Consider the following 5,040-nt stretch of genomic DNA (forward strand, 5'->3'; position numbering starts at 1 on the left):
ACGTGAGCGATAGCAGAGGGGCAGACACTCCAACCCGCATGCGATGCTAATACATAAAAAGGGGGCACACGATCAGCAGGGGATGGAGAGGTCAAACACTGTCCCTGCAGAAAGAAAATTATCGGCTAGTTCTGCTGCACCAAGGGGTGCAAGAGCATGGCCGTGCGTCCTTGGAGACTGGTCTTTAATCATAACTGGTTATGAGGCAAAGGGGTGACAATAATGTCGACCCATAACATCCTCCCCGAGCACTGGCACAAGCCCTGTCCATCATACGGGGATCAGGGGGGCAAACCCCTCTTGGGTCTTTGTACTGCAGGACTTATTTCTTGTAGCTCCGGCACAGAGATGCTGCTCTTCCTCTTGGCAAAAAATAAAAATAAATTGCAGAGGGACAGTAGTTTTTTTGGAGCACACAGCAAGTCAGGGTATGATGAAGCCCCAAAGACCTGGGTTGCAATCCCCAGCATTGACCATGGTTTGCAATTTCATTGCCCCCAGAAGTTCATCAAAAGTCCAGCCTGAACCCCTGTTGTGTGAGGAAATCCTCCACTCGGTTCTTTATCCGTTGGTGGCTTTGGCTCAAAATCAGCAACTCCTTCAAAATGATCTCAAAGACATCTGAGGATCTGCCTGCCTTCAGAGAGAGGTCCCAGAGACAGTTGCCCAGGAGAGTACAAGCACTGGAGACTAGTTCCAGTTCTCATCCCAGCATCGTTAATATCAGTATTGTCATTATTCCAATAGTTATGCAGATGTTCGTGTTTATCTGGCGCTGGGAGAGCACGAGAGCAGCGTGCTCCCTTTAGCAATAACAGCGTGCTCAGGGCGATCGATAAGAGCCTGATCTTTTCAGGCCGGGCTGAGCGAGCTGTTGTCGTGGTCTAAATGAGTTTATCCAGGTGATTCCATATGCAAAGGAAGGTCGGATAAGTTTAAAAACAAGAGTTCACCCCTCTAAGTCTCCCAGGGCAGAAGTGTCTCTGACTGAGTGGTCTTTTGTGACCCGGATTGGACTTCTACAGGTAATACTTGGCTAAAGACCTACTGATGGGAGAAAATGTGGGTGTGGAAAAGTTGAAAGGCACAATCAGCCATTTAATATGGCTTTCTTCAGCCTTTTTGAACCAAAGCACAACCTGATATTCTTTGGCAGTTGCAAGAAAAAGTTGTGAGCAAAGACAATACACTTAAGCAAAATGTTTGTTGTATTACAAAATCATCATTTTCTTGCTAGAATTTACAAGCGTTATAATGTCAACTACTGATAGTCAAGAACAGGTAATTAGTGACAGAACGAGAGGGAGACACAATCAGCCATTTAATACGGCGTTCTTCAGCCTTTTTGAACTAAAGCACAACCTGATATTCTTTGGCAGTTGCAAGAAAAAGTTGTGAGCAAAGACAATACATTTAAGCAAAATGTTTGTTGTATTACAAACTCATCATTTTCTTGCTAGAATTTACAAGCATTATAATGTCAACTACTGATAGTCAAGAACAGGTAATTAGTGACAGAACGAGAGGGAACGGCTTCAAGCTCCAACAGGGTAGGTTTAGATTGAACATTAGGAAAGAATTTTTCACCCAAAGAGTGGTCGGGCATTGGAACAGGCTGCCCAGGGAGGGGGGGGAGTCCCCATCCCTGGCTGTGTTTAAGGGCCGTTTAGATGCAGTGCTGAGGGACATGGTGTAGGGGAGGACTTTGTAGAGTAGGGGAGATGGTTGGACTCGATGATCCCAAGGGTCTCTTCCAACCTGGACGATTCCCTGATTCTATTATCCTATGAAGTGGGTGAGCCAAAGAACTGAGTGTGCCAGCCGGTGCCAAAAGGAGAAAGCTAGGTTAATCTTTGAATTATCAATTATTCTCCTGCATTTGTTCACGTACGAATGGCTTTTTTAAAAACCCAAACCAACCTAAGAGTCATTCTGTGGCACATCTTCTGCCCCCCAATGGCCTGCACATGGTTTAAACACGCCGCTTCCTACATGCGTACCCAGCCGGTGGAATATTCAGTGGCCAGAAGCTGATATTGGAAAGACACACACTAAAAATAAGTTGTTCTTTTTTAACAGTGAGTGTAATTAAGTACTGAAATAGTGGCTGTTGTAGGGAGGTGGCCCTGAAGGCATCACGCCAAAACGAGACATGTTGCTAAAAGGTATGTTCGCGTTCAGCCAGATGGTCAGAGCTTTGATGCGTGAAGCACCAAGTGAAATTATCTACCCAGTTTATGTAGGAAGCCCGTCTGGAGCAACCATAATAGCCCTAATTTCTCTCAGAATACAAATACACGGTTGCTAGTTTTCACTGCTTTACTGCTCTGCTATTTGGCATATTTTTAGCCTTTTAGTTGTGAGAACACAACTATAACAACATGACAACAAAGTCCCACTTCTTTGGTTTTCATTTTGGTTTACTTTCAAAAGCCCCCGTCCGCGCTGCAGTCAGGACTGGAGCTGCCCAGATACTGAAAGCAGGACCTGTGGTAGCACAAAAATCGATGTTATCCGATTTGTTCTGCTACTTTATTCCACTCCCTGCTACCTCTGGTGCCTCTCCTGGCACATGGTGCAATAAGGAGACAGAAGAGACAAGAAAACTTATGGATGTGATCCCTGTGGGTTCCAAAGAAGAAGATGTAAAAATTATATGTAATCATGTTAATCGTACACACATCCATATATATATATATAAGTAAATCAGAGCTATACAATTAGGTGCATATATAGCTAGAGATCATTATTCTCAAGCAAATTGCATGATTTGGGATGCTCCTGAGTTGCGAAGGGAAGAAGACATAAAAATTATATGTAATCATGTTAATCGTACACACATCCATATATATATATATAAGTAAATCAGAGCTATACAATTAGGTGCATATATAGCTAGAGATCATTATTCTCAAGCAAATTGCATGATTTGGGATGCTCCTGAGTTGCGATTTTGTAAATCCCAACATTGCTGAGATGGACTCTATAACCTGAAATGCTCATTTGAGTCCTTCAGCTCTCCTGCAACCCAAAAAACACTGCAGAAACAAAGATGTTTTGCAGAAGGCTGCTTTATTCCCTGGATATTTATTTGCTGGTTTGGGGGATTTTTTTTTTATTATTATTTTTATTATTTGTTTTGTTTATTTCTTCTTCTTTTATCAGCTCCAGCTGAGACAGGAGAGGGTGGGAGGAGGGTTTTGTTCCTCTGGAGATAACAGGAGGCTGTGTCTGTGCAGCCATGGTGACAAGATCCAGGGCGCTTTCTGGCTTCCAAGCAATTTGCTCCCCACCCCTGGCTCCCAAGTAAAAGTGGGGCAGAGAGAGAGAGGAGCTTTTGTTTCTCAAGTGCTTCAGCTGTTGCTACTAATTAAGCGAAGAGCTCTAGTGCCTTGCCACCTCCCAAGCCTAAGGAGGATCTAGTTGGGGCGAAAGGGGAGTCAAGAGGCTGCACGGCTGCTGCTTCTCAGCACCCAGCTCTCTCTATAAAGCTCTTCTCCTTCCTCCTTGCTCTGCCACAACCTTGCTGGGTGACCCGTGGCCAACCCTGCGCCTCAGATTCCCTGGCTGCAGGGGGGAAGAAATGAGAGAGACCAAGCTCAGCACGAGGCCAGATGGAAGCCACCACCCTGCTGTTCAAGGTGTTATTATCGGTTTAATGCAATATGTTCCCAGCTTCTCAGACACACTGACTATCAGCAGATTGCTCTTTCCTTCTCCGGCCCTCCCTGGACGTCGTCCCCTTCTCTCTCTCTCTCCGAGATGCCAGCCCCTTCCCTGAGCTCTAACAGCATTTCTGAAACCTCCCCAGTGTGACTCTATTTAACCCCCCATCCAGTGTCACCAGAATGTGCTGGAGCAGCCGGATGAGCTGTCAACAGCCAGGTATCGGGCAAATGGCTTTTGCAAGGGGCAGTTGTGCTTTTTTGGACAAGGAGGGAAGAGTTAAGGGCAGCGGTGAGGGCTGCAGGGGAACTCCATAGCCTCTGCCCAGTTCTGCAACAGGGAACACGTGCCGTACCAAAGCACATGTGGGAAGGACTGCTGAGATGAAAGGAGGGTGGAGATGTGGAGAGAGAGAAAAAAAAAATATATAAATGTAGGGAATAGGAATGCTGCAGGAATCCCACAGTTTGCAGAATCAAGGTCCAAGCCTTGGGTCAGCTCTGCAGGATGCCCAGCCACCAAGGACTGAAGTAGCAAACAAGGTCAGGGCTGCTCCCCTCTGCGCCCGTTGAGCTCAGCGGGATGTCTTCAGCCCAGGATCTCACAGGGAGAAAATTTAGGGCCTCGCTCAGGAACAGATGGTCTCCCTCTTGGGCCCCATCTGCCAGGCAACACCGGAGCAGTTGCTCTCTGCAGCGCTGAGCAGAATCTTGTTTACTTTCCCCTCGTGTCAGCAAGGTGATACGTGGGGCAACCGAGCCCTGCTGTTACAGGCCCAGATTTCCAGGAGCGGCCAGGAACTCAAAGGTGCAAGAGGATAACCCAAGAGACATCTTTGAGAGGCCCAGGCAACGTGGCATCAACCAGTCCTGACCTAAGGCAGAGACCAGCCCTAGAACGGGGCTGTAGTTCAAGGGGTCAGGATGTTGTTTGGGAAAGATTCACATGTAAGAAGAAAGCATGTGAGCTAAATCCTCATTATCCTGTGCGTTGAGGGCTCCAGACAATCTGCTGTCACCCATTCAGCTAAATTCAGCTAAAGGAGAAATCCTGAGTAAAGTTTCAGCAGGGGCATCCTGGAGGAGAGGTGCCAGGAGTGACGGGCACGTGAGCCTCATCCCTCATGAACCGATCAGTGCCCGGGCTGCTGAGAAGCACACGGTGTGTTTGGTGGAGGTCTTTGGCACCCACCTTACCTGGAGCCAAGTTCTGAGCAATGCATTCACAGTTCCTGAATTGAGGAAGAGGGAATAACAAGGCAGCAGCCTGCCTTCTGAGACCCAAATAAGTGCGATTTTCAGGGTGTTTTGGTCATTTGGAAATCCTGGTGAGCTCACCTTACTCAACCTCGGTGTTTTTGGCCAGGCAGAAAGC

Source organism: Calidris pugnax, unplaced genomic scaffold, assembly GCF_001431845.1.
Source record: "Calidris pugnax isolate Ruff unplaced genomic scaffold, ASM143184v1 scaffold199, whole genome shotgun sequence".
NCBI classification, from domain to species: domain Eukaryota; kingdom Metazoa; phylum Chordata; class Aves; order Charadriiformes; family Scolopacidae; genus Calidris; species Calidris pugnax.